This window comes from Rhinatrema bivittatum, chromosome 2 (genome assembly GCF_901001135.1).
Source record: "Rhinatrema bivittatum chromosome 2, aRhiBiv1.1, whole genome shotgun sequence".
In the NCBI taxonomy this organism is placed as follows: Eukaryota; Metazoa; Chordata; class Amphibia; order Gymnophiona; family Rhinatrematidae; genus Rhinatrema; species Rhinatrema bivittatum.
This window is the reverse complement of record NC_042616.1, coordinates 164,675,712-164,698,095: the sequence shown is the minus strand read 5'-3', so window position 1 is coordinate 164,698,095 and position 22,384 is coordinate 164,675,712. Positions and strand designations below refer to the sequence as shown.

At 43.0% G+C, this 22,384-nt stretch overlaps 1 protein-coding gene across 1 annotated transcript in view; it reads right to left on the bottom strand.

Moving 5' to 3' along the window:
* Positions 1-21,702, bottom strand: part of STEAP4 (STEAP4 metalloreductase) — a 51,748-nt gene extending 30,046 nt beyond the window's left edge. Inside the window, exon 1 of the mRNA XM_029588825.1 lies at positions 21,553-21,702. The gene's annotated coding sequence lies outside the window, so the exon portion shown is untranslated. The remainder of the gene's footprint in view (positions 1-21,552) is intronic.
* Positions 21,703-22,384: the final 682 nt, after the last annotated feature.

The window sequence follows — 22,384 nt, the reverse complement described above, 5'->3', positions numbered from 1 at the left end:
TTTCTTAGAAACCTCTAACTACTTGATAATAGATCGGGGAATATTGTTAGTTTCCTTTATAAATTTCTCGGACCTTAATAAGGTCATGAAAAGATATTTTTCCAAATACCCTATCTCTTTTCATGGAAATGCAGTAAAACAATTTTCTGACTTGCCTTTTGCTACACAGCAGAGGAGAAAACAGTTTTTGATATATTGCCAGGATGTGATAACTTTGGGTTATTCCTTTATTCTAAGATTCCCATGTAAGTGCATAATTAAGAAAGATCAAGATGTTTTCATATTCTTTTTACCAGATCAGTTAAAGTATTTTGTTGAACAGAAGAAATTAACCACCTCGTCCCCCCTCTCTAGTGAGTAATGTGAGAAATAGAATAGCACAGTCTGTGAATTACTAAATTAGTAAGTTAATTACCAATATTGAAGCTCCCAACTATTTCAATACCTCTGTTTTGTTGACATAAGTACCTGTTATATTTGGTTATGCTATAAGAAAACATGCTAATTGCCTAAAGATTATTTTGTGGAATAATTAGTTTGGTAGGTTCTTACCAAACTAAACTCTGTATTCTTGTTTCTGTTTTAATAATGGAAAATCAATAAAGATATCAATTAAATAACCCCCTTAGATGCCTAAATCTAGGAAACTGACTTGCAGGTCTAAATTTAGGGACCAAAGTTTTAGTGGCTTAAATTTAGGGGGCTTTCAGCTGAAAACTTAGGAGGTCAATATTCAGTAGGATGGTAAGCAGCAGCTTACAGAGTATAGACACAAGGTCACTTCTTTCCAATTTGAAAATCAGTATGAAATCTTGGTGTATGATTTGACAGTACTCTATTCTTTTAAGTCCAGATATCTTCCATGGTTTTGGACTTCCTTTAGATTTCTATGTATAATTTAGCCAGTTGAAGGCATTGTTATCCTCCAAAAGCCTAGCTACAGTGATCCAAGCCTTGATTATATCAAGATTGGATTATTGTAATGCTTTGTATGGGGGCTTGTCTCAGATGAAAACACAGTGGCAAAACACCTTGGTGGTCTTGGTCCTAGGGACCATGTTACCCCTTGGTTAATGAAACTTCTTTGGTTGCCAGTAAGTGCTCTCTGATTATTTAAAATTCTGATGCTGTCTAGGGATGCACATTCATTTTACATAAATGTGTAAAAATGAGACAAATGAGGCCAAATGGAATTAACTGAAAATGTCATCAAAAAAAATTGCTGGGTATTTTTATTTTCAGGGGAAAAGAAGGCCTCTTCCTGCCCCTTCTGACCTCTCTCCCACCCCAAGACAAATGTAGCCTGGGATGGATCTAGCCGGGCCTCCTTGGACCCCTCTGACTCTCTTCCCATTTTCAAAATCTCATGGGGCCTAGGCTTACCTGGCTTGGCTTAACTGAAGCTTAAAATCTTTGACTCCTGATGAAGCAGCCGGGTGGCTGCAAAACACGGCCGCTGTCGAGTCATCTATATTGAAATCATGAGAGTCATTTCTTAATTACCATAAGATTCATCGAAAGGGCATACATAGATATTGATACAAATATCCCTAAGAACATTGCTGTCTGAAGAACACCGGATGGTGTATTATTCTGGTATAATCATTTATATGGGCTGCAAATGATTGAAAAGACCGGACGACTTTTTGAGGTTACTGAGCACGCCGTCTACGGCTTGCTGATGCAGTCCCGATTCTCACTAAAAATTTATTTCGTATGATTTGTCTGGCAAATGGTGAAGAGCACACTATAAAGTTAACTTGGCGATACCTTTTGTGATTTTTGGCATTAACTGAGGCTTAGCCAGGCAGCCTCTCTTACCGCCCTCCTCTCTCCTGTCCCATTCCAAAACTCACTGGGGCTGAGGACCTACCTGGCCTCTCCTTACCAGCACTGTAGCCCATAGAAGGGGTAATGTCAGCATTGGAAAGGAAATGAGTGATGCCCACTTGCTCCTGCCCTGGATTGCTCACTTTGAAAATGCTGCTGCCGGCCTTCCTGAGCGAAACCAAAGTGACGTCACTTTGCCACCTCTTTCATGTTGTATGACCCTCTACCTTCCACAGTCCTCCAACTCCTAACCTTAGAGACCTCTATCGCCTTAAGAGCTCTTTACATCATGCACAGCTGTAAAGGAGACCGGGCTGCCCCCATGCTCTTAAGTACTACAAAACCATCATATTTTCAAGTCTGAGCAATAAATAACTTAGTGAGATTACTTGAAATGTGAATGCATAAGTCTTTGAAAACAGAGTTTCTCAATGTGTGGACATCTGAGTAGTAAAACAGTGCATCAAAAGAGTTCATGCACTGATTTGGCTATTGATAGGTCAGACCTTTACCAGCTGTCACCAAGTTCCTAATGATCTCAATGACTTTTCAGTTTCTAAAGTAAATTGTGCCCAAATTGTTCATTTTTGTTTTGATTAATGTTATTTCTTCCCATTTGATTTTCCCCATAGATCTCTCTCCCTCTTTTCTCATCTTTTCCTCGGGAGCAACATTAAGAGAATATGAAAATTCCAGAATGCTGCAATAGTCCCTGACATACTGTACTTGGATAACATTCACAGAGTGCTGCTGCTAGACGGAACAGTAATTTCAGAGGTCTGCTTTACATTTTTAAGACCCGCGGAAATACCAGTAATTTAGTTCTGTACTCAAACAACAGATGGCTCAGCACTTAAAGAATGCATACTGCACCTCACTGAAGTTGTTCTCAGTTTCTTTTGGAGCAAATGAATCAACTTTTCAAGATGATTGGGAGGTGCCCAAAGAATAACCAGGGAAACAATGAAAGTCCCATCGGTCTGTCTTGCTTTCTTATCTCCCCAACCCTAGCTCATGCCCACCAGTTACTCCACTCCTGTCCACACCCCCCACCCTGTCTCACTCCCAGACCATCATCAACAGTCTCTCTTCTTTTCCCAGCACACACTCTCTGCCACTCAGCAGGCCCATTTCCCCATTTCTCTCATTTCCCCTTTTCTCTCACTTTGTCTTAATCTCTTTGTTACTTTTGGCCGGCTACGGGGTAGGCCCGCGACTGGCCGCTCTCTCTTGAACTGACCCCAGCACTGGCGACATCCTCCTGACATAGCAGGAATGCCACTGTGTCCCTGCAAGCCCCAGTCTCTGGCACAGTGCCACCAGCATGCTGCCATCATCCTGCTCCTCCCTGCGGGTCCCATAGGCATGCACGCGCGCCACCCTGCAATACCTAAAGGGCCAGTGGTGGGAAAATGATGGCATCAGCAGGATTTTGCCACTTAAGTGCAGCCTGCACTCCCTATCTCTGCCTCAGCAACAGGTCAGCTGCCTAGAAGCAGTTCAGGAATATCGAGTAAGAAAAGGGAAGTGATTATTCCCTTGTACAGGTCCTTGGTGAGGCCTCACCTGGAGTACTGTGTTCAGTTCTGGAGACCGTATCTACAAAAAGACAAAGACAAGATGGAAGCGGTACAGAGAAGGGCGACCAGGAAGGTGGAGGATCTTCATCGGATGATGTACGAGGAGAGATTGAAGAATCTAAATATGTACACCCTGGAGGAAAGGAGGAGCAGAGGAGATATGATACAGACTTTCAGATACTTGAAAGGTTTTAATGATCCAAAGGCAACGACAAACCTTTACCATAAGAAAAAAATCAGCAGAACCAGGGGTCACGATTTGAAGCTCCAGGGAGGAAGATTCAGAACCAATGTCAGGAAGTATTTCTTCACGGAGAGGGTGGTGGATGCCTGGAATGCCCTTCCGGAGGAAGTGGTGAAGACCAGAACTGTGAAGGACTTCAAAGGGGCGTGGGATAAACACTGTGGATCCATAAAGTCAAGAGGCCGCCAATGAAGAGTGGGTGACTCGCCAGAATGATGGCTACTGCCTGGACACAATACCCTTATTCAATAAACATACACATGGTAACTGTGACTCCAACATCACTCTAAGCTTCAACAGCAAGAGGAAATGTGGAAAAAAGGATTTGCACTCACAAAGCCGGGAGTAGCTGGCTTGTTACGGCGGTTACTACCCCAAACCAAATGTGCCTGATACTTCACTTTCGATGCACATCCAGCATAGCTCTCTGCTCCAATGGCAGGGGAGAAGAAAAACTGATACTTCACGCATACCCAGCATAGCTTCAACGGCAGGGGAGAAGAAAAAAGGATTCACACTCACAAAGCGGGGAGTAGCTGGCTTGTTACGGCGGTTACTAACCCAAACCAAATGTGCCTGATACTTCACTTTAGATGCATATCCAGCATAGCTCTCTGCTTCAACGGCAGGGGAGAAGAAAAACAACCAATAAGGGCTGTATAACATAGTCTTGGTTAAAACAAATAAGCATGGGTGTAGCTTGCTTATTGCGGCGGTTACTACCCCTACTACCCCCTAACTAATCAAGCTAGATATTTCACTTGGATGCAGCTCCATCACTGCTCTCTACATTAATGGTGGGGGAGGAAGGGAAATAGAACCAAGAGCTAAAAGAAACAGATAAGTATGAGAGAAAAAATGTGTGAAGCTTGCTGGGCAGACTGGATGGGCCGTTTGGTCTTCTTCTGCCGTCATTTCTATGTTTCTATATGTTTCTATGTTTCTATGTTTCTATGTTTACATTCCTGTTTTCCTGATTGTTCCTGTGCTCAGCCTGCCTCATCCAGCCTTGCCTTGCCCAACATGTCTTGTTCAGCTTTCTTGACCAGTGTCCTGTGTGTGTCTTCGTCCATCCTTAGACTGAATTCCTGTTACTAACTAACCTCTTACTTGGACCTGACCACAATTGCCTGCTGCCTGGATCTGATCTCTTGCCTTTCCCCAGACTACGATTGCTCACTGCCTGTCCTGACCCTTGGCCTGTTCTGCTGCTTCCAGCTTCTTGCCTATCCTGACCCTGGTGTGCCTTTGGATTCTTGCTCATTTCACCCTCCATAGGGATCTGCCTACGTCCTGCCAGAACCCAAGGGCTCAATCTGTATGAGAGAAGGCTGGTATAGATGAAGCTCTAGTCTGACCTGCCACAGGCCGTGTTTGCCAGCTGTTGGCATAGGCTTCTTAGGTTCGCCTTCGAGGCTGCGTCAACTACGCCACAGCATAAAGGGTTCACTCCCACAACACTCATCACATTCTTCTTCCTCATCCCCTCTTCTTCTATTTTTCTCCTTCTTTATATCCTTTGCATACACATAGTTTGATCTATATATATATATATATATATATATATATATATATATATATATATATATATATATATATATATATATATATATATATAGGGCAAGGGGCTTAATACCCTCACTAGCTGCTTCACGCTAACATCTAAACCTTTGCTCCCCCACTTCCTCCTGATACTGATCTGATCTGCTAATCTTCCAGTGTCTCTCCATGTGAGGTTTCCCCTCATCCGTCTGTAGCCAGCTCTTCTCCCAATAGGCTCATCATCTATCCCTTCATTACTGCTACCCCTCCTCTGCTGGCTTAGTTAAGCTTTCACAAGCTCGGCTGAGCACACGGCTTTATATGTATGTCCAAAACCACTCATGCAATAAGAGGATTAGCGCGTCCAAAACACGTGTCCAAATCAGAGCGTAGCTAATAGTGCTCATCAAACGTAAATTCATGTTGATGAGGCTATTAGCTATTACCTCTTGATGCAAAAAAAAAAAAAAAAAGTGAGCCTGACGTGCATATTTTTACTCTAAAAAATGAATGCCTGCCCTGGAATAGGCTTTAATTCTTGAGGAGCCCCAAAAGTAAACAGAAAAACAGAGAATACTGCTTTTCTGTTCTTCCTCCAATTTAATATTGTGGCGATATTAAGTTGGAGAAACCAAAAAAAAAGGAAAACGGGAAAAAAATGTCACCTGTGGTCAGGTTAGGAAAATAGACGCACGTAAAATTGAGCATCTGTTTTCCTAACCCGCTGATAGCCTCCTCTCCGGGGCGCCTGATGCCGAGGAGGTGGTAGGGACGCATAATTTTCCCTAGTGCCTCCTTTTTTACTGCAGCAGCCCATTTAAATATTAAATCAGGCGCCTGGGAGAGGTGGATCAGCGTGCGGTAATGATGAGTGCCTGTTTAACGTGCGCTGATTTTGCATCGGGCTTTCAGTTTGTGATTCTTCCGCTTCCCCAGGCTTAGACTACCTCCCTGCTCCACCGTTCCAACGCCCAGGTACTTTTTGTTCCCTGGGATCATTCCTGCTTCCTCATCCCCTACAACACTTCTTCTGGTGCTCCCAGATTCCAGACCAGGGCAGTACCATGCATGTGTAACCAACCTTTAGAAAGGACAATGGCATATAAAATATGTCATTTGAGATACTATGAGACTGCAAACTGTGTGTTGTCCTTTTAAGGGCTGCAAAGAAGTTGTAGAGATAACGTGATAGCACAGAACATATGCAGGCAGACTACTTACTCTGTTCATTGAGGACAGATGAAGTTTTTGCTCTGCATAAGAACTGTTATTTGTTTCAAATTAAGGAAAGTCCCTGTTGTCCCTGTGAGCATTTCAGAGTTGCCTGATCTCTTGGAGAGAAAAGTTTTCTTTGTTGAAGGCTGTTGCAGTGTGGATTTGAACAATTAATCAGCATAAGTAGCAGCAATGACTTTTCCTGCCATCCAGTATTCAAATCAGCTACACAACAGGACATTTGAGCTGGGACATTTTTGATTGTGGTGCAAGGGATTTGCAAAAAGATTAAAGATAGCTATGCCCTCTTAGGCATTATCTTTTCTTTTTAAAAATCTTAATTTGTTTAGAAGCTTTTCAAATGTAACATAATAATATAGTTGAAATTTTAGCTTATTTCTGTTTTAATCTTAATGTAAAAGTGTGTTATATATGTCCTTATTATTGTATACATGTTATAATTGTGATCCACTGAGCATAACAAAGTTACTATCAGAGGAATATAAGCACATGACTAAATAAATAAATAAATCCAAGCAATCTCTTTTGCATAAATCTGTGAGGCATTTATGTGTTGTGCTTTCAGCAAATTAACCAAGTTTTGCTTATTCCCTCAGTAAAAGTTAATGGTGTTATATGCTAATGAGCTGTGCAGTTTCATTATTGATGCTGGGTTAATGATTGAGTTGAAAGTCCCTGCAGTCTTAAACATTGTAAAATCAGAGCTCTGCAAAGCCCTAGAAACGATAATATATAAAAGTGAAATATAATATAACATACAGCAGGGTTACACATGCAGCATCCAGGTAATTTGCCTCACTATCTGCCTGCCTTGAACCCTGGCAGCTCAGCAGTTGGCAGCTGCCCAACTCCAGAGTTCCAGTTCCACATCATACTTCCTGCCGTCAGCCTGGAAACTCCAGGAATCATGTGCTGAGTGCAACAGCTGGAAATGCAGTCCTGGATACAGGCTATGCACTAATATTGAGCCTCTGCTTGCCAGCCCATCAATACAGCTCTAATGGACATATAAAGGTGAATTTTAAAAGAAATGCGCATGGACAAAATAATAGATGCATGCACAAGTAGCGCTTATTCATGCTAGAGCTATTTTATAAACATCACACATATTTAAGATGATACATAGAATATATATACCCTCTGTTCAAGTATTTAAAGTTTAATTCTGATAAATGCCCCAAATGTTTAATAAATAAGGGCACTTACATCCATTGAGACCGATGCAACTATGTGCGCCGAAAGCGGGTGCTGACTTTTCAGCGCCCACTTTTTTAATGCATGCATGGCACCCGCAAGGGGGGCGCCATGCAATATGGAAATTAGGGGGTCGCAGCTGCTGGTTATGAAGACCAACGCTGGTAAACTCGGCCTTGGTTTTCATAACCGGCCTGTCTGCCAGTAATGAAAAAGGCCGCCAAGTTTATCGGCGGCCATTTTCATTACTGGCAGACGGCCGGTTATGAAAACCGACGCCGAGTTGACCGGCGTTGGTCTTCATAACTTGGCGGTCTGCAGAGTTATTTTATTTTTTATACTTTAAAAAAGAAGAACAGTTTTTTCTGCTTTTCTGTACTTCTTTTCAATGCGCTCAGCTATTAACGCCTGCTCCAGGCAGGCGTTAATATGTGAGTGATAAATGTGCATCTGAGATGCACATTTATCTTCTTGCATTCGGAGTGAATGAGCGCTATCTCATTCACTCCATGTCAGACGCGTGTTAAATAGGCACTAATCCCCCTATTGCATTAGGGGGTGGATTAGCGTCTATGTATCCTGCGTCCGACTGCAGGTTAACAGTGCACTTAGCTGAGCGCACTGTATTGCATCGACCCCATTGTATTTGGATGTTTGCTAAGATAGGTGAGTTTTGGGACCACATTATACATGAGTTAATTACCATGGTTAAGTTTACATATTTAGGGAGATTATGTGACACTGAGAGTGAAGAAAGGTATAGTTTCTTTCTCTCAGACCTGACCATTCCTAATCCACTCTCATCGTGGCAATTTTCTTGTCTCTTTTGGCTGCTTCAGTGGCTGGGAAGTGGATGAATACTGTTAACATTTCAGTTTAGGTATGTCATTTCTCTTGGGAAAAACGGATAAAGAAAATGAGAAAGTCAAACCCAAAGTGCTGGAATCTAAGATGGCGGATGGTCAGGCTGTTGCAGAAATGGAGCTAATTAAACATGGAGTGGTCGCTGAAATAAAACTGGCAATAGTAGAAGTGCTTGAACTGGAATTGAGGAAGATTATGGATAAATTGGTGGAGACCTCTTCAACAGTAACGGGCTTTAAATAGTGCTTCATGGAGATGGAGCAAAGAGTTTTGGATTCGCAAGACGAACTGAGAGACACAAGATCGGATGTTGCGGCACCAGAGGACCATGAAAAAGCAAAAAGAATGATTGGAGGATCTAGAAAATAGATTTTGCAACAAAGTTTGTTTTCTTGGGCTACCTAAGTCTTTGCTAGAGAGAAAGCTTCAGGGGTTCCTGGAGAAATTGCTTCCATAGGAGCTGGGTCTTGCAAACCTCATCAGAACTCTGCAGATTGAGTGTGCTCACAGGTTTGGCCCCAACCAAGACATTGTTGACAGGCCTAGAGTGGTCAAAGTATGGATGCTCAATTTCACCCATAAGGTGGCTATAATGCTGGTTTTGCGAGGCAGAAAACAATTGTGCTATGAAGGGAAAAAAATGTTCCCTTCATAGCACAATTGTTCCAGATGTTCCAGGACTATTCAGCAAAGCTGTCCATGATGCACCGTGAATTTGCCCCCCCTTTACTCTAAGCTTTTTGCAATGGGCATTTGCTCGGCCTTGCTTTACCTGACCTAATTGAGGGTACAGCATTCTAGTGAAGTTTGTTGGTTCCAATCACTGTTGAAGGCGAAGAAATTTATTGATGAGCTGGAAGGGGAAGTCGCCTGAGCACGATAACTACCAGTCAACCTGCAAAGCTCTAATAAAAATTTGTGGTTTGGGCTCGTTAATGTTGCTGGGACCTTGACACGATCCTGTGTTATTTTTTGTTTTTTCCTGTTTGGAGCATTGGACAGTTTTTGGTTATGATATAGGCGCATGGCTATTTCATACTACATGTGTTTGAAATAAAAATACTGTCATTTGATTGATGTTCTTTGTAGTTAGTTTTCACTACCTAAGGTTGGCACAGTTGTCTCTCTGTTTAGTTTTAAAGGAAGAAAGAAGAGGAGGAAGGAAAAAGAAAGGAATGGGAGAGAGAAGAAATGAAAAAAGGAAAAGGATATGTTTAGATTATTAGCAGCTGAGATACTGATTGCCTGTGGGGATTTGAAAAGTGGTATTTTGGGTTATATTACAGGAAGGATATAGTTGATGGGGTGGGTTGGGAGCAGGGGACGGGTCTTAGTGTAATAGTTGATCTTAGATAGGAGTGGAGGGTGAAATACTGGGGATTATTGGGATGATGGGGGGATATGGGTGGGGGGGAGGGAGGGGTGGAATTGGAGTCTACTAAAGGGTATAGGTGCATACCTTGAGGTTTCTTGTGTGTTTTGTATCCTTTTCAGGAAATGGATGCTGGGAGAGTATTTTAAGAATGTGAACTCCTACTGGAAGGGTTTAATTTTAAATGAGAGCTTTTTCTTTTTTTCATTCTATAGGATGTAAAAGATAAGCTATGGTTTATTCCAATCTAAGGCGTGGATTTATCAAAATGCACTAAATATTGCATGTGATAGAAAAAGGGGTGTGTTTTATGGTAATAGGCAGTTTATGCTAATACCTATGCAAAGCATTAGATTACTGCAATAACTTTTTCACACTTTGAGAGTTGGGGTATTTCTTACATACAACCACTGGGGGGACCATGGAGAGAGAGAGAGAGAGAGAGAGAGAGAGAGAGAGAGAGAGAGAGAGAGAGAGAGAGAGAGAGAGAGAGAGAGAGAGAGAGAGAGAGAGACTATTCATAATGGCCTCACACTAGAAAGGTATTTATATCTCTATGGGAGGCCCTCCTAGTAACTCGAGGTGAGGTTTAGGTATTAGTGTAGGCGTGGGAACTTTACAAGCTCTTGTGAGTGCAGAGCAAAGACTTAGGTGGAGAGGAGACAAAAATATCGCCCGTTTTAACTGTGTGAGAGAGAAGTGTGTTAATGTGCGCTGAAGGCGAGTGTGAGTGCCAGAAAGAGAGGGAGACTACGTGAGGGATTGTGTATGTGTGTGAGAGGGATTGGGCATGTGTGTTTGAGGGACAGAGGGAGAGTGTATGTGCAAGAGAGAGAGAGGAAGCCTATGTAGGGGGCTGTATGAGAGAGAGAGTCTCTACCCCCCCCCCCAGCTCTCCACTTATAGGTTAGAGTAGAAGGGGTTGAGTGTAGAGGGGAATGGGAGAGCAAAGGAGTTGGGGCCTGTAAGGATAGAATGAAAGGGGTCTGAGCCTGTCCCTCCGCCACCGGGGAAGGGGGGAGGGAGTTGGGATGGTAGGACCATTACTCCTCGCGAGATCCCTCTCGGCCACCGCTGCAGCTCCTACCACTGCCGCCGCCTCTGGCCCTTCATGGTGCTGGGGGGGGGGGGGGGAGGAGCGGAGCAGAGCAAAGACGTAGGAGGAGAGGGGACAAAAATCTCGCCCGTTTTAACGGGCTTAATGGCTTGTAGTAAATATTTTACGATTCCATTTCAATGTTTCCGATTGCATTGTTAAATTGAATTTTCATAGATTTCAATTTATTTTCATTTTGATTTAATTATTTCGTGTGACATTGCATTGGAATTGATCTGTGTCGTTTACCATACTGTTCATTTACTGAGTATAGTTTATTTTTTTTCTTTTTTCATTCTTTTTCATTTCTAGAATTATGCGGTTTACATCTAGACACGGATTGCTTCTCACATGGACAATTATATGTTGCGTGTTCTAGAGTCGGCAAACCAGACAATCTCTATATCTGCACAGACAATGGAACAACAAAAAATATTGTATACCCACAAGCATTGTGAAATTACACATATTAGAAACGTGCGCTTTCTCTTTTCTTTCTTTTCCATTTAACCAGACTGAGCCACAGCAACGCGTGGCCGGGTACAGCTAGTGGGAATAATAAAATACAAAACTAAAGTATTAAAAATAATGAAAAAGAGACACTGGTAGACTTTAAATCAGGAGGTCTTCCAGTTGTCTGATACTTAACATCCTCCCCCCAGCTTTATCTCCTTGAAGATCTTATGATTTTCTCTTTCATCTGACTTCTTTTCTCAAGTCTTCTTTTTCTTTTTCCTCATGTCAGTTTCAGGACCATCTTCTGAACTGGCAGTAGTTTGGGGATTAAAGGATGGCCTTCTTCCTCAGGGCCAGTGCAGAGATGGGATGGCCTACACAGAGATCAACAGCATACAGTGGGTCTGTCTATCTCTGGGGCTCTGACTGGGCACTGGGCACGAGGATGCCGTTGAATGAGGCCTTCTGTGTCACCCATCTCTTAATAATAAAGCAGCAGATTGGTTGTTCAGCTAGACACAGTGTACCAATTTATGGACCAAGAAGTATAACACAACCAGTGGCAGCAGCAGGGGATTAAAGAGAGCAGAACTGGCACTGCCGGATGATATTCAGGAAAGACAAAACAGCCATGAAGTGGGGGAGTAGCATTCCATATGGGAAGTCTCCCACCTAAATGGGGAAGGATGGCAAATACGAGGCTAGAGAAAGTCCAGATCTCATTCCTGAAATTCTGCCTGTCCCATTGTTAACAAAGCCTCAGTACAAGGGATAGAAGCCTGCAGAAAGTGATGTTAGTACTGCACCCGGTTCACAGGGAGTTGTAAAACAGATGCCATGGAGCATAAAACCAGTGTAGACAGGTAACTCAATTAAGTGTCTAACTGGCCATGTCAAAAAATATGTGTTTCATGAGTGGGCCACATACTATAGAATACATTTTCCCTTAGATTAGAAGCTGATTTTTGAGAACCATTAAATAAATATTCCTATAACAGTAGATATATATATATATGCTGTATACATGTAAATGTTTAGAAGTACATTTTAGGATTAAGATGAATTGATGCCCAGCACAATATCTCTGTAAAGAAAGTTGGTTGTGCCTGTGAGGAATGTTATGAAGTATATAATGTGTAGTTGTATCAGTCTCCTGCTGCTGCTATTATTACTACCACTCCTGCTACTCATTCATATTGCACTACTACATATTCATAATGCTGTAGACAGACACAGTCATATCAGCGTTTGTTGAATGATTATTACCTGACACATAATCCAAGCTATCTGAAATGGTACGCTGTACTTTTCAAGCACCTGCTGTTCCTCAAATGACTGGAGCTGCTATACATTAATGCAGACAACAGAATTTGCACAACAATAACAGGGGAAAAAAAAAGAAAAGAAAAAGGAAAACTGCTTCCCTTAGAGTTTATGTCCTTTACATTTTACCAAGTCAATTATATTCATTGCGTCAGACTGTGGAATAATTTTAATAGGAATAATAGATTTCTCTACTGTGGAGTACATTGTTAATGCTCAATATTCCCTGCATGAAATATAATATTGGCTGAATTTAAGGATAAGTCCAAAGGGTGGAAAAGTCTGCAGCTCAAGTTGCTTGCCCAAGTTTGAATTTTCCCAGTGGCTTTCATTTCCTGCGAGTTCTGAAGGTGAAAATATTCCACAAATAGACCTGTGCAAACCCTCCGCGGTAAAAGTGCTTTTATGCACATTTTTTCTTGTACAGCTCTTTTCCTATGGATTTTTTTTCCTTGAAGAAACAGCAGGAAATTTAAAAAATGGACATACGTTTTTCTGTTTTAAATTAGAGTTGCCAACTGGTTCCAGATTTGCCCAACAGAGTTGATCCAGTCCTGGATTTACCCCATTGCATGCAGGGGCTTGTAGTCTTAGGGACTGTAATAGGGAAATCAGAACTACAAGTCACTACATGTATTGGGGTAAATCCAGGACTGGTTCTACCGTGATGGGCAAAGCTGGAGCCAGTTGCCACCCTATTTTAAAATTGTGTAAGTTTTGTTCATATTTTTATACTACTTTTGCCCAGTCATTTTTCAATTGACATTTTTAAGCATTTTAATATGTAACAATTTTTTTCTTTCTGTTTTTTACCAGTACAATTATATCAATCTTCTCAGGCTTTGGTAGAATAGCATCTGTAACCTCAGCATAGATATAAAATACATTTCTCAACCTGTTGCTGTTTTTACCAGGAAACCCCAAATTGGCATCTAAAAATTAGAAATTAGAAATGTTAGATGCCGGATTTACGTGTGCAGGGCACTCGCTCGCTGGCGCGCCTATTTTGTATAGGCCGCCGGCGTGCGCAAAGCCCCGGGACGCGCGTAAGTCCCGGGGCTTCCTAAAAGGTGCGGGAGGGACGTGTCCAGGAGGCGTGTCCGGGGGCAGGGGGCGGTCCAGGGTGGGTCCAGGGGCGTGGTGACGGTTCGGGGGCGGGCCGGGAGGGCGGTCCCGAGTCCCCCGGCACTGTGGCCTGGGCCAGGGGATGCCGGGGCGGCGCGCGAAAGTTACGCCTGCTTCAAGCAGGCGTAACTTGCCAAACAAAGGTAGGGGGGGTGGATTTAGGTAGGGCTGGGGGGTGGAGTAGATAGGGGAAGGGAGGGGAAGGTGGGGGGACGTGGAAGGAAAGTTCCCTCCGAGGCCGCTTCGATTTCGGAGCGGCCTCAGAGGGAACAGAGGCAGGCTGCGCGGCTTGGCGCGCGCAGGCTGCCGATTTTGCGCAGCCTTGTGCACGCCAACCCCGGATTTTATAAGATACACGCGGCTACGCGCATAGGGGCGGATTTTCAGAGCCCTGCTCGCGTAAATCCGCCCAAAACCGGGCGGATTTACGCGAGCAGGGCCCTGCGCGCCGGGAAGCCTATTTTACATAGGCCTCCCGGCGCGCGCAGAGCCCCGGGACTCGCGTAAGTCCCGGGGTTCTCGGAGGGGGGCGTGTCGGGGGGCGGGCCCGGTCGACGCGGCGTTTCGGGGGCGTGTCGGCCGCGTTTTGGGGGCGGGTACGGGGCGTGGCTACGGCCCGGGGGCGTGGCCGCGCCCTCCGTACCCGCCCCCAGGTCGCGGCCCGGCGCGCAGCAGGCCCGCTGGCGCGCGGGGATTTACGTCTCCCTCCGGGAGGCGTAAATCCCCCGACAACGGTAAGGGGGGGGTGTAGACAGGGCCGGGCGGGTGGGTTAGGTAGGGGAAGGGAGGGTAAGGTGAGGGGAGGGCAAAGGAAAGTTCCCTCCGAGGCCGCTCCGATTTCGGAGCGGCCTTGGAGGGAACGGGGGGAGGCAGCGCGGCTCGGCGCGCGCAGGCTATACAAAATCGATAGCCTTGCGCGCGCCGATCCAGGATTTTAGTGGATACGCGCGGCTCCGCGCGTATCTACTAAAATCCAGCGTACTTTTGCTTGAGTCTGATGCGCAAGCAAAAGTAGGCTGTTCGCGCGCCTCTTAAAATCTACCCCATATCTTATAAAATCTGGTGTACTTTTGTTCACGCCGGTGGCGCGAACAAAAGTACACGCGCACGTATTTTTTGAAGATCTACCTGTATGGGTAAAATCTGGCAAATTGCCAGGTCTAGTTTTCAATTCCAAAATTACCACTTTGGGAACAATTTTGAACCTATCTTGGCACAAAGTCCATGGGTACTTTTTGCCCCCAGACTTTGTGCCTCATTTCACTTTCAGAAGCTGGAAAGTACCCATGGACCTTTCCTCCTGTTCTAGTGAGGACAACACTTGCAGATTTGAAACTTCCGTCTATGTATTCTATTTTCTAAGCTTGCCAAAACATGCCCCTGGGAATGTCTACCCCCAGTCCAGCTAAAAGGATTCACATTATAGTATCCCATGCTTACTTTTAGTTGGATGGAGGAAGTCAAGTGTTCAAACAATTTACCTAGGAAAAATCACTATTTACCGGGTAAATGGCTTTGAAAATTGCTCTCTATAGTTTACATATCTAAAACAGATGAACCCACAAGGGTTTCTCAACTTGTATCTGTAAGCAAACAGAAACGTCATACTCATGCTGCAGTCCAACCCAATAACAAGAAGAATGACTCTGGCTTCCGCTCTAGTAATGGTAGTCAATTTAATTCCCATATTCTAGAAATTTGCAACCTAGGGGATAGATTTTCAAAGGTACGTGTGCGTATCCATGTGCGCACGCTTCCCGGTGCGCACACTTGGACGCACCAATTTTATAACATGCGCGCACTGGTGCGCACGTGTCATGAAAATCCGAGGACCGCGTGCACGCATGTGCGGACGGCATGCGCTGGGGGGGGGGGGGGGCACTTATGCAATTTTCGCGCGGCGACGCATCCCGGCCTTCCCCAGTTCCCTCCCAGTCCACTTCAATAAAGGAGCGGACTGGAAGGGAACTTCTCTACCACCCCTGTCCGTACTCCCTCTCTCTTCCCCTGTCCTTCCCACCCCCTAAACCCTTTTTTCTACCTTTCCCTGTTTTTATTAAGTTGCTTCCTGCTCCATTGGAGCAGGAAGCAACTTGTGCGTGCCGGCTGACTGCCGGCGCGTGCTTCCCTGGCACAGCAGCAAATGGCTGCTGTACCAGCCACCTCCAGCTCCATCCCTCCCTGGCCCCCTCCCCACCTCTTTCCTTTAGCCGGTTACTTCTGCGCGTAATGGGAGTTATGCGCGTGGCTGGGTCCCTTTGAAAATGCGTGCGGTGCGTGCAAGGCCCAGCCACGTGCGTAAACCCCATTTTTTACCTGCGTGGCTGATTAAGAATTTACCCGTAGGTGTCTTAAATTTCAAGGAATGCAATATAATAGTTTAAAAGATGTTTCCTAAATGTAACCAAGTACTGATGAAGGAAAACTCTAGCCATATTTTCTGGATACTGATTTCTTGAGAAGGGTGGTCCAGCAGTTGTAATAGAACCCTGTGCTCCCAGGTAATTTGTCAATTGGTGAAGGAGGCCTTCATTTTTTGTGGCTGAACGGTGAACCCCCTCAATGTGAGGCTTTGAGGGGGCTTTGAGCATCAGGTAATTGATAATTTTCATTTCAGATGAACCCACATCCCAAGTTCCAGCTTACCAACATTTATTTACCACAAAAACATGTTTAACAGCAATGCACACATGCAGCCAAAATATATAGATTGCAGCAATTAAATCTTCTGAGCACAAAACAGAAAAAAGTTCATCCCCTGGCAAAATGCTGTGCATGTTTTGTAACAGCACATGAGTCAATTACTCCCTTTTAGAAGTTGAGATATATGATGAGACTTCCATTAACTCTAATCACCTTTACATGAATCCCCATGATCCTCCCAGTGGCTCATTGGAAAGAAAGCCTTAGAAGTAAGAGCAGAGTGGCTGAGTCACTCCAGGAGCAAGGTATTAACCAACTGTTAAAACTCAAAAGCAAAAGCAAGAAGACCAAAAGGGGCTCACCCTCACTGCAAGTCTCATCTTTTATACCTGCTAGATGTCATTTATGACATCATCAAGGCTTAAAGGCACCAACACTTTATTCAACTTCTACTACCTGAATAATTAAACAATAGTGTTCTAATGAATGCTACTTAACTATCCCAGTGGAGTCCATCCTTCTGAGGCAAAAAAAAAAACCCTTCTAGTGTAGTGTTTTTGTAGAGCTCATCCCACTGAGGCCAAATAGTTCCACTGAAGTGCTCTGGCAAAACCCATCCTGCAGGTGCCAGTCTGCCAATTCAAGAGCCCCAAAGGGTTTTGGCAGTAGGGAAGCTTCATCCATATTGGATTGAATTTAAAGAGACAGCCTTATATTCATGGTCATTTTATTATCAGACCAAAACATCACATATCTTGCTCTGACACAACCCATAAACTTTTAGTTTTTTCTGTATTAGTTTAGAAAGCTTAAAGGTTTTCTAACAGTCATAAATGGTTTCATCCAACATAGGGAGGAAAGCAGACTTAGACAATGTGAGAGAGAGAGAGCTCCCACATGTAGGAGCCCAAGATGGTGGATCCCTGGTTTATAAAAACCCATAATACCATTTTGTTTTGTGGACCTTTCCACAACACAAAATAACTGTTTTCTGGTTTGTTTTATTTTTGAAGAGCAAGGTCTCTGGGGTCTCAGGAGTTGAGACCTAACTTCAGATCAGAGACAGAGAGCCTCAGAGAGCCTTTACTCACTTAATCATCTTGTTTATGGAAGCCTTTATTTTCTTTGAGTTTTCTACTCTCCCTGCCTCATGCCTTCGTTTTCCCAGTGTTTTATAGGTTTTTTTTTTTAAATTTTGGTTTTACCTCCAAGCTCTCAGATTTTGGTTCAACATCAGAGGAGGAGTATCCTTCATTGAGAAGGAGTCATAAGGATCATCTGCATCCTAGAGGAGGGATGACATGGAAGTTATCACTGGGAAAAGGAGTGAAATGGGAAAGAGGAGTTACCATGGACCCTTGCCTTGGCTCACTAGCATTTCAAAGGAGACCTCAGGAAGAGGAGAAGAGTAAAACCAATACTGATCAGGTATCACCAAGAGAATGAAGGAGAAGAGAGAAGAACTAGAAGAGAGGTAGAAGAATTGAGACTTTTCCATGGAATACATCTAAATTGACAATCATTGCAGCTGCCTCAGAGCCCTCTAGGACTCTCCAGTGTCTATCCCAGGCCCTGGGTCTTCCAAGGATAGTGTAACATTAAAACCCCGTTGCAGAGGAGCACAAGACTTGGGCAGGCCCAGGCAACAGAGCTTCCCTACCCCTATCAGATTGGGAAAGGAGTTCTCCTTACTACCTGATTTGGACAGAAGAAAGACTAAATATAACAATGGATTATTAAGTACCATCAGAATCAACTGACTGAGAAATCAGATTCACAAATGTATTAAACCTTAGCAGATATATATCTTGTTGTGACAATAGAAGTTCTAAAGAAACTTTTCATCAGATGCACAAGTATTTAGTAAAAGTTATGCTGGAAACCATATCAGCTTCCAGCATAATCATTGCTGAATAGATCATAGGACATCCTCACTGCTGCTTACCATGAAAATTATTGGGTATGTGGATTTTATGTAATGCACAGGGCCTAGAAGACTTACATAAGAACATAAGAAAATGCCATACTGGGTTAGATCAAGGGTCCAAACCCAGTATCCTGTTTCCAATAGTGGCCAATCCAGGCCATAAGAACCTGGCAAGTACCCAAAAAACTAAGTCTATTCCATGTTACCGTTGCTAGTAATAGCAGTGGCTATTTTCTAAGTCAACTTAATTAATAGCAAGTAATGGACTTCTCCTCCAAGAACTTATCCGATCCTTTTTTAAACACAGCTACACTAACTGCACTAACCACATCCTATGGCAACAAATTCCAGAGTTTAATTGTGCACTGAGTGAAAAAGAACTTTCTCCGATTAGTTTTAAATGTGCCCCATGCTAACTTCATGGAGTGCCCCCTAGTCTTTCTATTATCTGAAAGAGTAAATAACTGATTCACATCTACCATGCTCAGGGAATCCTGGACTGGCAGATAAAACTAACATCCTTGATTATGACAGAGTTTGAGGTGTAGTTCCTGGGACCCTCATAAGAATATAAGAAATGCCATACTGGGTCAGACCAAGGGTCCAACAAGCCCAGTATCCTATTTCCAACAGTGTCCAATCCAAGTCACACGTACCTGGCAAGTACCCAAACATTAGATAGATCACAAACTACTATTGTTTATTAATTACCATAATAGCTGTTTATGGATTTTTCCTCTAGGAACTTATCCAAAACTTTTTTAAACCCAGTTATATTAGCTGCAGTAACCACATCCTCTGGCAATGAATTCCAGAGCTTAACTATGTGCTGAGTGAAAAATAATTTTCTTTGATTCATTTTAAATGAGCTCCTTGCTAACTTCATGGAGTGCCTTCTATTATCTGAGAGAGTAAATAACTGATTTACATTAACTTGTTCAAATCCTTTCATGATTTTGTAGACCTATATCATATCCCCCCTTATTTGTCTCTTCTCCAAACTGAACAACCTTCATGAGAGGTTTCTAAGAAAACTAAAAAGTCATGGGATAGGAGGCAATGTCCTTTTATGGATTGCAAACTGGTTAAAAGACAGGAAACAGAGAGTAGGATTAAGTGGTCTGTTTTCACAGTGGAAAAAGGTAAACAGTGGAGTGTCTCAGGGATCTGTACTAGGACTAGTGCCTTTTAATATATTTATAAATGATCTGGAAAGGGGTACAATGAGTGAGGTGATCAGATTTGCGGATGACAAAATTCTGCAGAGTAAAATCTCAAACTGAATTGTGATGAACTACAGGAGGACCTTGTAAGCCTGGAAGGTTGGGTTTCCAAATGGCAGATGAAATTTAATGTGGACAAGTGCAAGGTGATGCAAATAGGGAAAAATAACCCTTACACAATGTTAGGTTCTATCTTAGAAGTTACCGACCAGGAAATGGATCTAGGCGTCATTGTGAATAATATATTGAAATTGTCAGCTCAGTGTGCTGTGGCAGTCAAAAACCAAACAGAATGTTAGGAATTATTAGGAAGGGAATGGCAAATAAAATGGAGGATGTCATAATGCCTCTGCATTGCTCTATGGTGAGAGCGCATTTTGAATACTGTGTGCAATTCTGGTCACCACATTTCAAAAATATACAGGTGCACTAGAGAAAGTACAGAGAAGGACGAGCAAAATAATAAGGGGCATGGAATGACTCCCAGATGAGTAAAAACTAAAGAAGTTAGGACTCTTCAGTTTAGAGAAGAGACAAATAAGGGGGGATATGATATAGGTCTACAAAATCATGAAAGGACTTGAACAGGTTAATGTTAATTGGTTATTTACTCTCTCAGATAATAGAAGGACTAGGGGGCACTCCATGAAGTTAGCAAGAGGCTCATGTAAAACAAATTGAAGAAAATTCTTTCCCACTCAGTGCATAGTTAAGCTCCTGAATTCATTGCCAGAGGATGTGGTTACAGAATTAGTGTAACTGGGTTTTTAAAAAGTTTGGATAAGTTCCTAGAGGAAAAATCCATAAAGTGCTATTAATTAATAGGCAATAGTAACTTGAGATCTATTTAATGTTTGGGAACTTGTCAGGTACGTGTGACTTGAATTGACCTCCTTTGGAAACAGGATACTGGGCTTGATGGACCCTTGGTCTGACCCAGTATGCCATATCTTATGTTCTTTTGTTCTTATGACTATGGCTTAGATTCTCTAATACCGCCAGGCTCTTTGAAGCGCACGGTACAGGGGGGCGTGGGGGCGAAGTGGGGGGCAGTCCTGCGATAGTCGGCAGTGATCGAATCTCCGCGGTGCGATCGCTGCCAGCTTTCGCACCCAATAGTGCCATCATAAAAGGTGGTGCTATTGGGCGCGAAATTGGCAGCGAAAAGGGTTCTTACCTTTTCCCTGTCCGCAATTCCTTCGCAGCGTCTGCCCCGGTGCCGCCCCGACTCCTCCTGTTCCGGTCTTGATTCCACCCCACATAGAAAATGACCCCCTATGTCTGGATCTACTGCAAAGGCAGCATTCACAGTCCATAGGAGGAAGGAGTGCCAGGTTTTGCACAATGGTGACATCTAGAGTCCAGACTCAGGCTACATATAGTTTCTGGAGGAAGCGCAATCTGTTGCTCCTGTCCAAGAACAGTCACTACAATAGTTAGGCTAGATGGGATGGGAGAAAGAATTTAAAAAAGGCAAAATATCCCATGTTATTAAGAATGAAGGCTTTTGGCACCATATCCCCAGTAATGGCTAATTCTGATTGAGCTGAAAGCCAAAAGAAGCAAGAGAAAATGTAATCAGATAAAACAAACAAACCCTAGAGAGCTTCACTTTCAGAATATTTTAAAAGTTAAGATCAACAGAATTTGAAGTTCATTGACTTTCTTTGTAACAATGACACTGTTTTTAAATACAATTGATTCTACAAGCAACCAATATAAGAGGGTAACTTAAATTATACAGCTCAATTGTTTATGGTTAATGATGTTCTTTATGTGATATCATGCTCTAGGAAACATGCATAGAGTATCGATTTGCTACCACAAGTTCTCTTTATACAGTCAGGATATTGACTAAAGCTTATTGGAAGGAATGATTATTTAAACCATGACTTACCTAATGCTCTCTCTTTTTTTTCCTTTTCAAAATAATCAAGTGAAATGGTACAACTGAAGCAGCAGTTGTGTACTGTGGCAAGGACTCAGAGAAGCACCAACTTCTTTCTAATAACTCAACCTCCTGTTGGTAACCACACAGGCTTTATTTATTTGGCAGTTGATTTTCGCAACTTTAAAAGTCCTCCCTTTGCGAGAAGTGACGTAGGAAACTTGCAGCCAAACTGACAGGGAATATCCCATTTTATTTTCAGAGAGTACATCATCATGGAAATTCCTCCTGTGCGATGCAGAAGCAATTTCTGGCCAGACTCCCGAATCTTCTCAGTGGCAGCAGCAGAATGAAATAATTAAGAGGTACAGTCCCCTCTGCTCCATAGCTCTTGCAGGGTTGTGGAATACAGCTGGCAGAATTGCATGGGGTATTTTTTTTTCCATTAAAGTTCATTTTAAGTTTTGCGAGATAAATCATTTACTAAAGCTGGAAAGCAAGTTGATTCCTGAATGTTCACCGAGTGCAGATTTAATTTGGCTGATGAAGATTCTGCTCTGATTATTCAGTGTTATTTCCTTGCTCTGTACATTTTCCAATTGACATTCAGCATAAAATGTATGTCTTAAGGTCCACATTACTCCCCTTCTTTTATTTGCTTCATTTGAAAAACAATTTGCATTTTTTAAAATAAATTATACTGATGTGTAAACTGAAAGAAAGAACTGTACCTGTAGCACTGCACGTGCACTTCATATTCAGTAGTGATCATTTCTACAGCTGTGAGACTGGCTGTATTGTTCAAACTCTGTGCCATTTAGAGTACTAGCTCAACAGTCCA